We start from the raw sequence: 17,213 nt of genomic DNA, 5'->3' as shown, positions 1-17,213 counted from the left end.
ATATTGGTGGTTGTTAAATTGTGTTTTGCAGAATGAGGTGTTTCATGGGTCTCCTTAGAGAATGCATGGAAGAGAGCTGAGAAGTCAATGCTTTGGTTTCACTCTACCTCAATCAGAGTTGCTCTGTTTTATAATGTGTGTAAGTATTCTCTGAAATTTTTTTGAAAAAAGAATTCAACTACTAAAAACAGTTTGAATAACACTGTATATAATAGGTAAGTGTATTAGTCCGTGTTCCCCAGAGAAATGTGTGTATGTATGTGTGTGTACTCATATATACAGGATCTGACACAAATAATACCCCTCTTTTATTACAAAATCATAAGCATCTCATTCTGTAACATAACAATATCAGACTCAAGCACACCATATGACATTTTAGGTGAACTGTTCAAATTAAAACTATAAATTATTGCACCCATATTATTACCCTACCAAACACATTCAAGCAGGTGTTACTTCTGCTAGGCTCTGAATGTGTATACACACATGCACACACACAGAGTCAAACCTCACTTCTCAAATGTCTTGGTTTATAGACAGTTTGATTCTTGACCAAGTTGTTCATGGCAAAAGATTTCTTGGTTGTCTGTCTAACAAAACTTCAGGTCATGATTATTGACCCAACAGCCCTTTCATGCTGACACCTGCATGGTCAGTCATATGTCTCTCAGGCGACAAGTGAAATTTAATTTTCAAACAAATCAGTTTCTAAACAGTTTTCCAGAATGAATTAAGTTCAAGGTTTCACTATATATGCAGATATAGATATATTAAATATAGATGTATCTATATCTATATATCTCTGTGTAATATATGTTTCTGTATGTGTGTATATGTGTGTGTGTAGATAGATAGATAGGTACATAGATAGATAGATAGATAGATAGATAGATAGATAGAGATTTATTATGAGGAATTGGCTCACATGATGATGGAGGCTAAGAAGTATCAAGATCTGCAGTTAGCAAACTAGAGATTCAGGAGAGCCAGTGGTGTAATTCCAGTCCAAGGGCAGAAGAAGATCAATGTCCCAGCTCAAGCAGGCAGACAGGAAGCAAAAGGGGAAAATTTCTCCTTCCTCTGCTTTTGTGTACTATTCAGGTGTTCAATGGATTGGATGCTGCCCACTCACGTTGGGGGCAGGCGGCTATCTACTTTACTGAGTCCACTGATTCAAATGCTAATTTCATCTTGAAGCACGTTCACAGACACACTCAGATAATATTTAATCTGAGCACCTGTTGGCCCAGTCAAGTTAGCACATGAAATAAACTTTCACAGTAAGTTATTTAATATGTGAATATAAATTTATTTTTATGTGCTAGAAATGCATAGGAAAATCTTTTAAAAGAATATTCCTGTATCTTCAAATTAAAACCACAATGAGATACCACCTTACACCGGTCAGAATGGCCATCATAAACAAAGAAACAAACAACAAGTGTTGGAGGGGTTGTGGGGAAAAGGGGACCCTAGTTCACGGTTGGTGGGATTGCATACTGGTACAATAATTATGGAAAACAGTATGGAATTTTCTAAGAAAACTAAGAATGGACCTGCTTTTTGACCCAGCAATTCCACTGCTGGGATTTTATCCTAAGAACCCTAAAACACCAATCCAAAAGAACCTATGCACCCCAATGTTCATAGCAGCACAATTTACAATAGCCAAGAGTTGGAAGCAACCTAGATGCCCATCAGTAAATGAATGGATCAAAAAACTGTGGTACATTTACGCAATGGAATTCTATGCAGCAGAAAGAAGGAGCTCCTACCCTTTGCAACATCGTGGATGGAACTGGAAAGCATTATGCTGAGTGAAATAAGTCAGATGGTGAAAGACAAATACCATATGATCTCACCTTTAACAGGAACTTAAACAACAAAACAAACAAACAAGCAAAATATGACCAAAGACACTGAAATTCAGAACAGGCTGACAGGGACCAGAGGGGAGAGGGGAGAGAATTTCAGGGGAAAAAGGGAAGGATTCACAGAAACTAGTGTAAAGGACATATGGAGAACAACTAAGGGGGGTGGAAATGGGAGGGAGGTGGGGAGCATGGGGAGTGGGCTGGGATGGGAGTGGGGGACAGAAAACTACTTGAACAAGAATTAAATTTAAAAAATTAATAAAAAAAAATATTCCTGCATCTTTATAAAAATCACACCTGTAGATTTTCATAAGTACGATATAATTAAGGGTAGATGGAATTAATAGCCTTTTAGGTTCTATTCATATCAAGATTTGGGAAAGTGTTCATCACATATCTTCCAGTCCTTCGAGCTGAATCTAGAATGAAAGGATTCCCAGACTAGTGCTCAAAAACGATGATTCTGCATCCTCTCAAAAGGAGTAGAGTTGAAAGGCTGAAATGGAACTTTGCAGAGAAGAGTAATCTGACCTGCCCTTAGAGATGACAGTGCTGGAGAAGATGTGTGGTAGGTCTATAGAAGGACATTTTCCTATTTCTCTCACTGTTCTATGTCTTAGAAATGAGAAATAACTTTTGCACAACCTCAGAATCTTTTGGGAATATAAACTCCTTGAGGGCAAAAACGATATTACTTTCTTTTTGTAGCTCCTTTAACTCCCTAGCACAGTTCTTTAAACACTTCATGTGTTAAATGAGTAAATATAAATAGGCAGGCAGGTATCTTTTCTTTCCTACTGTCTCTTGTTCTTTACTCTGTAAACTCACTGAGTGCAGCTCTAGACAGAGTTGTGAAGCAGATCCTGTTTGTCTTTGGATGCCCTTTACCCACCAGGTGTTCTTTTCAGTGAAGTGCCCAGTGTTTCCTTCTATCTGAGATCATTTTACTCTTAAATTCTAAAAAATCCTGTTCTTCCCAGGTAACATTTCATGCTGGAGATCTCTCCAAAGCCTCATACGCCCTATTTCTTAATCTCTATAACAATTTTATAGGGTTAGGGTCAGGCCACCTAGGAATGAGGGTTACAGAGAAGAGAGCCTTCAAGCTCTTGCCTGAGCATACAGCTAAGGTATAAACATTTTCCACCATTTCTTTTCATATCTAGCACTGACCCCACCCATGTTGGAGAATATTATCCACTTCCCAAGCATTTTTTTCACTCTCAAAGGACAGTTTGCTGTGATGCAAGGGTTGTTTGATTTTTAAGCAGAGGTAAGCCACAAAATCACATCAACCACTTCTTGGATCACCATATCTCCCACTGCTCATAGTTCAAAATTACTGTCCTACAAATTGATAAATGGAGGAAAGTATAAGCCTCTGCCAGAATAGCCATTTCTCTCCATGTGTGGGTTATTCTGTCCTACCTTTGCTTACAGGAAGTGAAGTAAACAAACCATTTTGTTGTTTATCTTGCAGAGAATCAGTATTGAGGATTTACTCCTTCTTTTGTTAATCAGTCATCATGTGCCCACTATGTATGAGTAGATTCTGGTAACATTGACCTCCTTGGTGTATTGATTTGTTTTCTATTTGTTTAATCAGCAAAAATTCTTAGGGAAACATAAGAATTGTAAAGGGTTCACTAACAGAAGCAAACGACAATCAAACATACTTAAAATTAAACTTGTAACCTATTATGGGCAAAGGTTTCCAAGTTTCATTTAAAGACAGAAACAATTTGAGTACCATGTATAAACATAAAATAATATGATCATTTTCTTCTAAAAATAAACCTGAGAAGATATACCCATTCAAAGACATAATCTCCCAGTTAGTGTAGCCACCTTGAGAGTTTGTGCCCTTTTTCTATTGGTGTGGCCGTTACTCATTTTTGGGAACTAAAATAAGTTTTAGTTTGAGTATGATGCTCCCCTCCTGGGATCCCTGGGCATCCTGGGCTTATATCTAGCAAAGAACTTGTCACACTGGATTGTCTGTCTCCCTCACCTGGCTAAATGCCCCCCTTCCATCACTGAAGGAAGGGATGTCATGTGATTTTATATCCTTGAGACCAATCATGTACTCAGTAAGTTGATTGAAAAAAATATTGCTGCATCATATTTTTGGACCACCTTCAAAGATAGCATATTGTTCTTTTAATGGGGAATGTTATTTTTTGGAGAACAGATGGTATTCAAAAACATGTTGGGCAAATAAGGTATTAATCAAATTTAACTCTGTCTTTATTTTAAAATGAGCTGTTATTAACGTATATTGACTACTTTTCTTCTGTGATTCATAAAGTGGCTCTGAAAATAATTCCAAAGAAGGGATTACAAAAAGTTTTGAGCAATAGAATCTTCTTAGGGCAGTATTCATTTATATGTTTAAGGTCCAATACATGTTTATAGAAAAATCAAACAGACAAGTAAATATTTGTCTTGAAAATTATTGAACACATACCCTAGGAGGAAAGCATACTTTTTAGAGTTGAAAGCTGGAGCTGGATTGCTGCATTCAAATCTTGGCTCAGCAGTTACCTTAGCTGTATAATTTTGGACTAGTTATTCGACTTATTGTTACCTCAGTTTCCTCATTTGTAAAATGGGGATAAATAGTGCCTTACAAATATGGTCACTGTAAAGATTAATTGCATTACTCACATAAAGTGCTTAGAGAATAGAACCTAGTACATAGTACATGTTCAATAAGACTTATTACCACGATTACCTTTATCATCAAAACAATGTTTGAGGGACTGGATTAGATAATACTAAACATAACAAAAAAGGCACATTTTTCCCCCATTTTAAAAATTTTTTATTTTAATTGTTCAAGTAGTTTTTTACCTTTTACCCCCATCCCAGCCCACCTCCCGAGCCCTCCCCACCTCCCTCTCATTTCCAGCCCCCCCCCTTGTTATTGTCCCTGTGTAAAAAAGTCACGTTCTTATCCTCAGGAAACTTACAGTCTAATTGGAAACATAGACATGTAATTTTTATTATAATACAACTGTTGGGTGCCCTGAGAAATGCGAACTGTCATTGTGGGAGAAACGTGATATGGGGAGAGGTGTAGTAGCAATAACATCTCAGTACAGTTCTTTTTTTAAGGGGGAAGAAATTCAGCTTTTATTGTTAGAATTTCACAGTTTCAAACACTTGTGGGGGGACAGTCATACAAAATTCCACCTAGTAAAGTTTTATGTGACCAGTGACTCTGTCAATTAGGGCTGCTGGTTTTGGCCCAATTCCTAGGACAGTTTCAGAACCTGGTGCAGTCTCTCTACATCCAGCATCTTGGATTAAATGTTCAGTTAGCCCTGACTGGTGTGACTAAGTGCTGCCTTGTGAACCAAAAGGCTGCTAGTTTGATTTCTGGTCGGCATGTGCCTTTTTTGTGGGCCACGTCCCCAATTCAGTGTGTGCAAGAGGCAACCAATCAATGTTTCTCTCACACACCGATGTTTCTCTCCCTCTCTTTCTCCTTCCCTTCCCTTCTCTCTGAAAATAAATAAAATCTTTCTTTAAAAAAACATTTTATTTATTTATTTTTAGAACAGGGAAGGGAAGGAGAAAGAGAGGGAGAAAAACATCAATGTGTGGTTGCCTCTCTCACACCCCCCACTATGGGCCTGGCCTGCAACCCAGGCATGTGCCCCAAGTGGGGATCAAACCAGAGACCCTTTGGTTCAAGCCCACACTCAATCCACTGAGCTACACCAGTCAGGTAAAATCTTTAAAATAATAAAATTTACAGTTAGTCTCAGCATCTTTGCATGGGTCAGTAATACACTCAGAATTTCTTCATTGGAGGCCTTCAGCACCACCTGGGGGGCCACAGTATTCCCATTGTTTGGGCAATTCAGAGTTTCTTCTTTATATTTGCTTATAGGCAGAAATGGCAGCATGAGAACATGTGCAGCCATTTTCACTTTTCCCATCTTTAAGTCATTTTGAATCACAAGAATCATTTTGTGCTCCCCACTCTTTCCTAAGATGCTTGCTTCAGTTCCAGTCTCATTCACCGAGCTTCTGGGGATCATCCCAAAGCATGCACAGAGGTCCCAGTACAGGCACATGGCTACACGTGAAGCCAAGCTCAGTGCACCAGGATGAACAAAACATTCCATAACAAAGGATTTGGAGGGCATCTAGAGCACCTCTCTTCCACCTCACTTGTGTCTTTAGGTTCTTCACTTCTGAGTAATGAACAAGGTTCTATCCTCATTACAGTTCCATATGCACTGAATGGCTTCCACTCAATACAGAACATTGTGTCTTGAGAATATGAGTGTCAGTACAACCAGATGCTTGATATTCATGGGAGTGATGAGAACAGAAGGAACTGAGACTAGAGATAACACTCTTACTAAAATATTTCTTTTTCAACAAAGGAATGGTATGTGGTGTTAATGCCTGTGAAACTTTTCAATGTTCCTCACTTCACTTTTAATAGAAACAGTCTGGATAGAAAATTTATAGACTCTATCATCAATTTGTCTCTCTTTTTTAAAAATTTAGTTTCAATTTCAAAAACTAAGGTATAATGTTGCTCCAATCCTGAATGAATGGAATAATATAGAAGGACTTGCCATTTTACCAAGATAATTTAGAGCTTTACTATGGGTTAAAATTTCATCAAAATTTAAGAATAATAATGTTATATAATGATGTAATTTACATTTGGGAAATGTATTATTTTATTACTGTATCATTTCTTTTACTACACAGAAAATAATTTTTTTGATTAAAATATTGGTTGCCGACTTCCAGTCAAGATGGTGGTGTAGGCAGACATGGTCATCTCTTTGCACAAAAATATCAAAATTACAACTAAAATATAGAACAATCATTACTCAGAAATGTCAGAAATTGAGTTGAATGGAAGTCTGACAACTATGGAATTAAAGAAACCTCACTCATCCAGACTGGTAAGAGGTGAGCAGACGCAAAATGGGTTGGTCTCTCACTCACGTGTGGTGGATAAAAATTTGGGAGGAGTCCCAGTGACTCCCACTCCTCTCAGCAGTGAGGAGTCCCAGACCCACACAAGGCCTCCCAGCTCAGAGTTCCAGTATAAGGAATATAAGTTCCTACAACTTCTGGCTGCAAAAACTAGCAGGGATTGAGTCCTTGGAAAAAAGTTCTGGAGCCCCAAGAAATTCCTTTTAAAGAGCCCACACACGGACTCATCTAATGAGACTCACTCCCTCTGAGCTCCAGCATCAGGGTAGCAGCTTAAAAGGCACCAGTGGTATACAGGGAGAACAGAAATAGCTGGTGTCAATGTGAACAGAGGCCATTGTCCCTATTCTGCCCACCCCCAGATCTGGCAGACTGGTGCCATATCTGAGATTTCATCAACCCGGCTAACATTGTTTGACCCACCTTGGAGACCCCAAGAGACTCAGCTCCACCCAACTTAAGGGCCCACAAAAGCTGTTTTTCTATATGAATGGCTGGTCTTGGCTCCTGTTTTACAACTTCCTAAATTCTATCAAATAAGCAACAACTGACCTCAGTGAGACCCAGGCTCAGCAGTAGCAGCAGCCATACTATATTCACAGCTTTGCTTTGCCTGGGAATCTCCAAGCCCAGCACACTGTAGCAGCCTTCCCAACTTGCTTTATAGCTGAGGCAGGGTGGCCCCCCAGCAAAACACAGGTGGGGACTGACCTTGGCCTGCACCACCCAGGAAACCCCAGGGCCAGTTACAGACCACATCAAAGCACCACCACCCTGCCCCCACACAGCTGATCCTCCACTAAGGGTGGAGGTTGGTGTTAAGTGGTCACAGCCAACCCTTGCAGCTGATTGGCCTGGGTAAATCCCTCCCATTGACCTGCCAACAGCAACCAAGACTCAAGTATAAGAGGAGGGTGTACTCATCCCGCATGATGGGCACACCTCAAGTACCCAGCTTGGGTGACAGGGAAGGCTATACCACTGGACCCTACAGGGCACCTACTACATAAGGCCACACTACCAAGACCTGGAGTCAAAGCAGCTCTACCTAATACATAGAAACAAACACAGGGAGGCTGCCACAATGAGGAGACAAAAAAAAAATGACCCAAATGAAAGAACAGAATAAAGCTCCAGAAAAAGAGCTAAACAAAATGGAGATAAGCAACCTGTCAGATACAGAGTTCAAAACATTGGTTATAAGAATGCTCAAGGAAATTAGTGAGGACCTCAACAGTATAAAAAATACCCAGTCAGAAATGAAGGATACACTAATGGAAATCAAGAACAATTTGCAGGGAAATATCAGTAGAGTGGATGAAGCTGAGAATTAAATCAACGATTTGGAACACAAGGATGCAAAAAACAACCAATCAGAACAATGAGGAAAAAAAGAATAAAAAAATGAAGACAGTATAAGCATCCTCTGGGACAACTTCTAAAGGTCCATCATTTGCAATATAGGGGTGGCAGAAGAAGAGAAAGAGCAAGAATTGCAAAACTATTTTTAAAAATAATGAAAGAAATCTTCTCTAATTTGGTAAAAGAAACAGACATGCAAGTCTAGGAAGCACAGAAAGTCCCAAACAAGATGGATGCAAAGAGCCCCAGCCCAAGACACGTCATAATTAAAATGCCAAAGGTTAAAGAGAGAGAGTCTTAAAAGCAGCAAGAAAAGAGAAAGTAGTTACCTACAGGGGAGTTCCCATAAGACCATCAGCTGATTTCTCAAAAGAAGCTTTGCAGAGAAGGGATGAGCAAGAAATACTCAAAGTCATGAAAAAGGGACTTATAGCCAACTTTGCTCTACCCAGCAAAGATATCATTTCGAGTTGAAGGGCATATAAAGAGCTTCCCAGATAAGAAAAAACTAAGAGTTTATCATCACCAAACCATTATCATGTGAAATGTTTAAGGGACTTATTTAAGAAAAAGAAGCTCAAAACTATGGACAATAAAATGGCAATAAATACATATCTATCAAAAGTTTAATATAAAAAACAAACTAAGCAAAGAAGAACAGAGACAGAATCATGGATATGCTGAGCATTTTGATGGTTGCCAGTTGGGAGGGGGTGGGAGGATGGGTGAAGAGGTGAGGGGATTAAGAAGTACAAATAGGTGGTTACAGAATAGCCATAAGGATGTAAAGTACAGTATAGGAGATGGAGGAGCCAAAGGACTTATACACATGACCCATGGACATGAACAATGATGTAGGGATTGCCTGAGGGAGTGGGAGTGCTGCGGGTAGGGGAGCAAAAGGGGGAACATCAGGACAACTGCAATAGCATAATCAATAAAATATAATTAAAAAATAAAATGTTGGTTGCCTTTTTAAAAGTAGAGTTTCCCTCTCTCAGAAATAGTTATGAAGATGACAATTTATGTTGCATCAGTTATTGTGTATGATTCATGGAGAAACAGTTTAAAAATAACTACATAATAAAACAGAAAACTGTTTATTCACAATTGTGAGTCATCATAATTATTTTTGAACATTTGGTAAATCCTATTTCTGTGAACTTTTAAGTATTTTATTTTAGTGTAACACGTAAGAGATTTATTTTTGTTTTGATTCTTTTAAGTACATTTTATTGATTATGGTATTACAGTTGTCCCAATTTTTCCCCCTTTGCATACTTCCACCCCGTACCCCCCTTCCCTCCAGCAATCCCCTACCTTAGTTCTTGTTCATGGGTCATACATATAAGTTCTTTGGCTTCTCATTTCTTATACTATTCTTAACCTCCTCCTGTCTATTTTGTGCCTACCAATTATGCTTCTTAATCTCTGCACCTTTGTCCCCATTCTCCCTCTTCTGCTTCCCAGCTGATAGTGCTCCAAATGATCTCCATATCTATGATTCTGTTCATGTTCTAGTGGTTTGCTTAGTTTGTTATTGTCTATACTTTTTATTTAGATTCAGTTGTGGATATTTGTGAGTTTGTTGCCATTTTAATGTTCATAGTTTTGATCTTTTTCTTTTTCTTAAAAAAGTCTCTTTAACATTTCATGTAATAATGGCTCTGTGATGATGAACTCCTTTACCTTTACCTTGTCTGGGAAGCACTTTTTATGTCCTTCCATTTTATTCTATTTTTTTCTTTTTTTCTTTCTGCAGTGCCACTTTTTTAAAAAGATTTTATTTATTTATCTTTAGAGGGGAAGGGGAAGAGAGAAGGAGAGAAATATCAATGTATGGTTGCCTCTCATGAGTCCCCTGCTGGGAACTGGCCTGCAACCCAGGCATGTGCCCTGAGTGAGAATCGAACTGCGATTGAGTGGTTCACAGGCCCACACTCAATCCACTGAGCTACACCAGCCAGGGCTGTCCTTCCATTTTAAATTATAGCTTCACTAGATAGAGTGAGTAATCTAGGTTGTAGGTCCTTGCTTTTCATCAGTTTGAATACTTCTTGGCAGTCTCTTCTTGCCTGCAAAGCTTCTTTTGAAGAATCAGCTGATTGTGGGAACTCTATTATAGGTAACTCTCTGCTTTTCTCTTGCTGCTTTTAAGATTCTGTTTATCTTTAACCTTTGGCATTTTAATTATGATGTGTCTTTGTGTGGTCCTTTTTGAGTCCAACTTGTTTGGGTTTCTCTGTGCTTCTTGGACTTGCATGTCTATTTCCTTTACCAAATTAGGGAATCTGTCTTTCACTATTTTTTTCAAATAAGTTTTCAATTTCTTGCTGTTCCTCTTCTCCTTCTGGTGTTCCTATGATTTGGATGTTGGCACTTTTGGAGATGTCCCAGAGTCTTCTTATATTGTCCTCATTTATTTTTCAATTCCTGTGTCTTCATTCTGTTCTGATTGAATGTTTGTCTTCCTTATGATCCAAATCATTGATTTGAACCCTGGCTTCCTTCTCTTCACTGTTGGTTCCCTGTGGATTTTTCTTTATTTCACTTAATGTAGCCTTCATTTCTTCCCATATGCTTTTGCTATACTTAATTACTTCTCTGAGTATCCTTATCACCAGTGTTTTGAACTCTGCATCTGATAGGTTGGCTATCTCCATTTCATTTAGTTCTTTTTCTGGGGTTTTGTTACATTCTTTCATTTAGGCCATATTTCTTTGTCTCCTCAATTTGGCAGTCTCCCTGTGTATTAGGTGTATTTATTTCTGTGTATTAGATGCTTTGACTCCTCGTCTTAGCGCACCTGTTAAGTTGTATGAGGAAGAGCCTTTGATATCCGCCAGGGCATGGCAACCCACTTCACTACTTTGTGGCTCTGTGTGTGAGGACAGATGGCTCAGAAAGGGCACAATGACACTTCCTGGCTTCTGGAGGCTTGCCTGGTACTCACCCCATTTCCAGTCACTTCACCCACTTCTGTATGTGACTGGCACCCTTCTAGCTGTTGTCCTGGTGTTGGTTTCCAAACAGAGTGGGTTTATATATGTTCTAGGACCATGAAGGCCCTTTAAAGGTACTCTCCTGAGAGACTGGAAGTTTCTTTCATGCTCCAACTCCCACTGGTTTTATAGCCAGAAGTTATAAGGCTTAATTTTTCTAATGCTAAAACCCTGCGCTGTGCATTTTGGCCTGGGCTAGGATGGCTTGTTCCCCAAATATCCTTCCCACTTTTTATCTGCCACACATAAATGTAGGACTGCCTGTTCCACTGGCTGCCACCACCAGCACTGCCACCTCACCAGTGCTGCCTTGTCACTGCCATACCATGTTCTCTCTGCCCCAGTTCCCCATCTCTGCCCTTCCTACCCATTTGGATGAATATGGCATCTTTAAATACTCAGTTGTCAGACTTCCATACAGTTCAATTTTCTAGCACTTCTGGATGTTTTTGTTTTGAGGTTAGTTGTGATCCTTCTTGTGCTTGTGCAAGGAGGCAAAGCATGTCTACCTATGCCTGCATATTGATTGGAAGTGTTGACTTTTTTTTTCTGGACTCATGTTGTGTCAAGAATCTACACACTGCAGGCCAGCATGAGTCAGTCCCTCTCTGGACCCAGTCTCTTTCTGGTGACACTGCTGTCCATTCTTTCAAGAGGCTCAGTCCCCGGTCAGTCCCTGATGTGCAAACCCATGACTCAGACCTTTCACCCATCCCACCCCTCAGACTCCCAGTCTCCACAATCTCCCTTTACTTCACATCCAGCATCTTGGTCATTCTTTTCCAGGACAGCTCAAACATAGTCAAACTTTTAAGTATCTTTAATCCTTTCAGAGCTTGTTTAAGGCTCTCCTTTATGAATTCTGCAAAAGCTTCACTTTGTGAGGAATATGGGCTTAAAATGGTAAGGAGAGTATGAGACAACATGTTATATATCTGTTTCTACCATCTTTACCTCTTCTTAATTTCTTTTCTCAGAAGGTCAAAGAAGTCAAGGGATGATTTGGGGGAATTAATTTAATTGCGAAGAGAAACAGCATGGCCCTGTAACCCTTCCGATATGGCATGTTCTGTGCTTCTGGGCCCAAAAGCAGGGCCAAGCATGGGGTAGGGTATGTATTTGAAGGTTTCTCTTTCACGAGAGAAGAAAGTGAGTTGGCCATAAGAATTTTTAAGAAGAGATCAGTGATGGCACACAGATTTGTGGGTTTTTTGTTTTGTTTTGTTTTGTTTTAAGAACTTTATTTATTCATTTTTAAAGAGAGGGGAAGAGAAGGAGACAGAGGGAGACAAATATCAATGTGTGGTTGCTTCTCATGTGCCCCCTACTGGGGACCTGGCTGGCAACCCAGGCATGTGCCCTGACTGGGAATCAAACCAGCGACCCTTTGGTTTGCAGCCCATGCTCAATCCACTGAGCCTCACCAGCCAGGAATGTTTTGTTGTTTTTAAGGGAGAGAGAATATGGCAGTGGTAACTGAAGCCATGTGCTATATTTGGCATTTGTTCCATATTTGCTTAGTTGAACTGAATTTTCTGCTAAAAGTTTGTAATTACTATTTTGGGGATGGGCAACATACCATTCTGAGTTGTACAGAATGAGCACACAACTGTCATCTTCTTTTTCCCCAAAAGGCTATTAACAGCTTGTCTTAAAGGGAAGGATTTTATTCTGCTACATAGATCATGAGTAGAGCAATCATGAATTATATTAATATTGGGAGAATACTCTGCATCCTCCACATGTGTATGATAGACACCCCTTCTGAACACTAATAATGGTGCCTAGAGTTTCCAACTTCATCTGGAACTTTCTAAGGGTTCTGAAGGTGAAATTTGCATTGACTACAGCAACTATAATCTGTTGCACTTCTAACAAGATTTCTTTGAAAAAATCCAAGATAAATTTCAATGGCAATTTCAGTTATGTAGTTCTTTCATATTTTGGTGTATCCTAACCCCCTATCCTTGTGAGCCTCTTGACTCCCTCCTTACTTTCTCATGGGTCCCCTAGACCCAAGCATTTTCAGTCATGATTCTACTACCTACAGGCTGCCCAGGTCCTTTCTCTGTTGAAATGCCACACCTAAGTATGTCCCTTCCAGGCACTGCTCCCACTTTCTAATCACCATCCCTCCTTTATGGTCCTTCAACCTCAAATTACCCATGGTGACAGATTTCCTTAGGGAAAGGTGCTCTTCCCCACTCCACTCCCTCTGTCAGTGAACAGAAGGGGCCAAGTCCTTTCCTTTTGTACACCTCTTATCAGGGTCAGTGTGGGCTAGGGGAAAGGATGCAAGATCACAACAACTGTCAGCATGGCAGGGGACACTCCCTGAAAATGAATCTACAACTTTCCTTACAGCCAGGCACCTAACTCAGTGACTCTGTGAAGGCTTCTTTTTGTATCTGCTCCCCCCTACTTCCACTGGCCCTCCTGAATTACAGTAATATATGTGGACGTTGTTTAGCTTCCACAAGAAAGCACAGGCCGCCCTGGCTGGTGTAGCTCAGTGGATTGAGTGCAGGCCTGCGAACCACACAATTGCGGTTCGATTCCCAGTCAGGGCACATGCCTGGATTGCAGGCCAGTTCCCAGCAGGGGACTCACAAGAGGCAACCATACATTGATATTTCTATCCCTCTCTCCTTCCCTTCCCCTCTAAAGATAAATAAATAAAATCTTTAAAAAAAAAGAAAGCACAGGCCTCTGAGGCAGAACTTCCAGACCTGGTGTTTCTCTCCTGCCTGCCTCAAGCAGACTGTCTGCATGTCCTGTAAGTCAAAAGGTCGCCTCAGGGAACATGCCCAGGTTGCAGGTTCAGTCCTTGGTCAGGGATGGGAACGAGAGGCAACCGGTCAATGTTTCTCTGTCACATCAATGTTTCTCTACCTCTCTTTCTGCCTCCTTTCCCCTCTCTCTAAAGAAACAAAAATAAATAAAAAGGGAGATAGATAAATAAACAAATAATTTTTTTAAAAAGATGCAAACCTTAATTCTAATCATCTCTCAGTTCTGCCAAAATCTTCAGGTAAGGGCACTATTAATACAGTGAATACTCACTTCACAGAATGGAAAAAACATTTGCAAATCACATATCTAATAAGGTATTAATATCTAGCATATATAGAGAACTCTTAAAACTCAACAACAAAAACCCAAACAACCTCATTTTTAAAATGAGCAGAGGACTTGAAAAGACTTTTCCCCAAAAGAAGATATACAGATGGCCAGTGTGCACATGAAAAGATGTTCAACATCACTAATTACTAGTGGTATGTAAATCAAAACCACCTCATACCAGTTAGGATGGCAATTATAAAAAGAAAAAAACATAAAATGACAAGGTTGGCAATGATATGGAGAAATTGAAGCCCTTATGAATTGCTGGTAGGAATGTAAAACGGTGTAGCCACTGGGGAAAACAGGATGGCAGTTCCTCAAAAAAATTAAAATTAGAATTACAATATCATACAGCAATTTTACTTCTCGGTATATACTCAAAAGAAGGAAAAGCAAGGTCTGGGACAGTTATTTGTACACATGTTTATAGCAATATTATTTACAATAGCCAAAATGTGAAATCAACCTAAAATTTTTTTCAAGTTGATAAAGCAGGGTTTTTTTTTTGTTTAGATTTATTTAATTATTGTTCAAGTACAGTTTTCTGTCTTATATTCTCAGCCCTGCTCTCCCCCCAGTGCTCCCCACCTTCCTCCCATTCCCCCCCCCACACCTTAGTTATTGTCCATGTGTCCTTTGTACTTGTACCTGTGAATCCTTCTCCTTTTCCCCTGTGATTCTCTCCCCTCTCCCTTCTGGTCCCTGTCAGCCTGTTCCGTATTTGAGTGTCATTGGTCATATTTTGTTTGCTTATTTGTTTTGTTGTTTAGGTTCCTGTTAAAGGTGAGGTCATGTGGTATTTGTCTTTCACCGCCTGACTTATTTCACTCAGCATAATGCTTTCCAGTTCCATCCATGCTGTTGCAAAGGGTAGGAACTCCTTCCTTTCTGCAGCATAGAATTCCATTGTGTAAATGTACCATAGTTTTTTGGTCCATTCATTTACTGGTGGGCATCTAGGTTGCTTCCAACTCTTGGCTATTGTAAATTGTGCTGCTATGAACATTGGGGTGCATAGGTTCTTTGGGGATTTTTTTTTGTTTTTTTTTTGTTTTTTTAAAAATATATTTTGTTGATTATACCATTACAGTTGTTCTATTCCCCCCTTCATTCCCCTCCACCCGCACCCTCCCTCCCGCACCATTCTCCCCCCCTGTTTATAACCACGTGTCTCAAGTTCTTTGGATTCTATATTTCCCCCACTATTCTCGCCCTCACCCTATCTATTTTCTACCTACCATCTATGCTATTTTCTGTGCCTTCTCCCCCCTTCTCCCCCTCCCACCACCCCTATTTCTAACCCTCCATGTGTTCTTCATTTCTATGGTTCCACTCCTGATCTAGCTGTCCTCTTGGTTTGCTTTTGTTCTAGGTGTGGTTGTTAATAACTGTGTGTTTGCTGTCCTTTCACTGTTCCTATTTTTCATCTTCTTTTTCTTAGATAAGTCCCTTTAGCATTTCATAGAATAAGGGCTTGGTGATGATGAACTCCTTGAACTTGACCTTACCTGAGAAGCACTTTATCTGTCCTTCCATTCTAAACGAAAGTTTTGCTGGATAAAGCAACCTTGGGTGTAGGTCTTTGGATTTCATGACTTGGAATACTTCTTTCCAGCCCCTTCTTGCCTGTAAGGTCTCTTTTGAGAAATCCGCTGACAGTCTGATGGGTACTCCTTTGTAGGTGACTGTCCCCTTATCCCTTGATGCTTCTAGGATTCTCTCCTTCATTTTGGTCTTGGCTAATGTAATTATGATGTGCCTTGGTGTGTTCCTTCTTGGGTCCAACTTCTTTGGCACTCTCTGAGCTTCCTGGATTTCCTGGAAGTCTATTTCCTTTGCCAGACTGGGGAAGTTCTCCTTTATTATTTGTTCAAATACGTTTTCCACTCGTGGCTGTTTCTTTCCCCCTTCTGGTACCCCTATAATTCGGATGTTGGAACGTTTAAAGATGTCCTGGAGGTTCCTAAGCCTCTCCTCATTTTTTTGAATTCTCATTTCTTCATTCCTTTCTGGTGGGATGTTTTGTTCTTCCTTCTGGTCCATTCCATTGATTTGAGTCCCCGTTTCCTTTCCATCACTATTGGTTTCCTGTGCATCTCCCTTCATTTCAATTAGTTTAGCCTTCATATGTTCCTCTAATTTGTGACTATGTTCCTCTAATTTGTGACTATAATCTACCAGTTCTGTGAGCATCCTGATAAATAGTGCCTTGAATTGTGCTTCTTAGAGGCTGTCAATTTCTCGGTCGCTTAGAGTTATTGGCTCTGGGACTTTGAGTTCTTCTTGCGCCATCTTTCGGGTTGTTCGTGCCTGTTCCATAGCAGGATCAGAGCCCTAAAGTGTTCACTAGAACAGGGCAACTAAGCCGCTGGGTTGTGACGTTGTATGTGGGGGCAGGGTCAAAGAGGGACAATGGCTCTCACTGGTATTGCAGGGCAACTACGTCGCTGGGTTGTGATGCTGTATGTGGGGGCGGGGTCAAAGAGGGACTATGGGGTCCTGTCCACCGCCTGCCGCCAGGGCCCTCACCGGTGCTGCAGTTGCTGCCGTCACCGGGCCCACGCGTTTCGTCCCACTGCACGCAAGTGTGCCACCGCCGTCAGCCCTCGCCCCCTGGGGCCTGCGTGGTCTGTCTCACTGTGCACGAATATGCGCCCGCGGTCTGCCCTGCACCCCAACTGGTTCCCATCTGCCTGCGTACCTGGGTCGGGGGCCCTGTCCTGCTCGACCCTGCTCACTGCTGGCTCCGCCCCTCTTACCGTCCCCGTTGAATGGTTAGATGTAGTCGGACTTCCGTATAATTCAATTTTCTGTCCTTTGGTTGTGTCTTTGTTTCTCCAAACCTTTGTTGTATTCAAACTTGGTTGTGGGAGAAGGC

At 40.6% G+C, this 17,213-nt stretch overlaps 1 long non-coding RNA gene and 1 pseudogene across 1 annotated transcript in view; one reads left to right on the top strand and one right to left on the bottom strand.

Moving 5' to 3' along the window:
- LOC118983759 (uncharacterized) overlaps positions 1–17,213 on the top strand; it is a 40,190-nt gene that overhangs the window by 20,258 nt on the left and 2,719 nt on the right. Inside the window, exon 2 of the long non-coding RNA XR_005065797.1 lies at positions 32–139. This is a non-coding gene — a long non-coding RNA (uncharacterized LOC118983759). The remainder of the gene's footprint in view (positions 1–31; positions 140–17,213) is intronic.
- On the bottom strand, positions 5,073–6,034 carry LOC118983758 (peptidyl-tRNA hydrolase 2, mitochondrial-like; annotated as a pseudogene).

This window comes from Sturnira hondurensis, unplaced genomic scaffold, assembly GCF_014824575.4.
Source record: "Sturnira hondurensis isolate 20B ecotype Veracruz unplaced genomic scaffold, ASM1482457v3 Scaffold0003038, whole genome shotgun sequence".
In the NCBI taxonomy this organism is placed as follows: domain Eukaryota; kingdom Metazoa; phylum Chordata; class Mammalia; order Chiroptera; family Phyllostomidae; genus Sturnira; species Sturnira hondurensis.
This window is presented reverse-complemented; position numbering and strand designations above follow the sequence as displayed.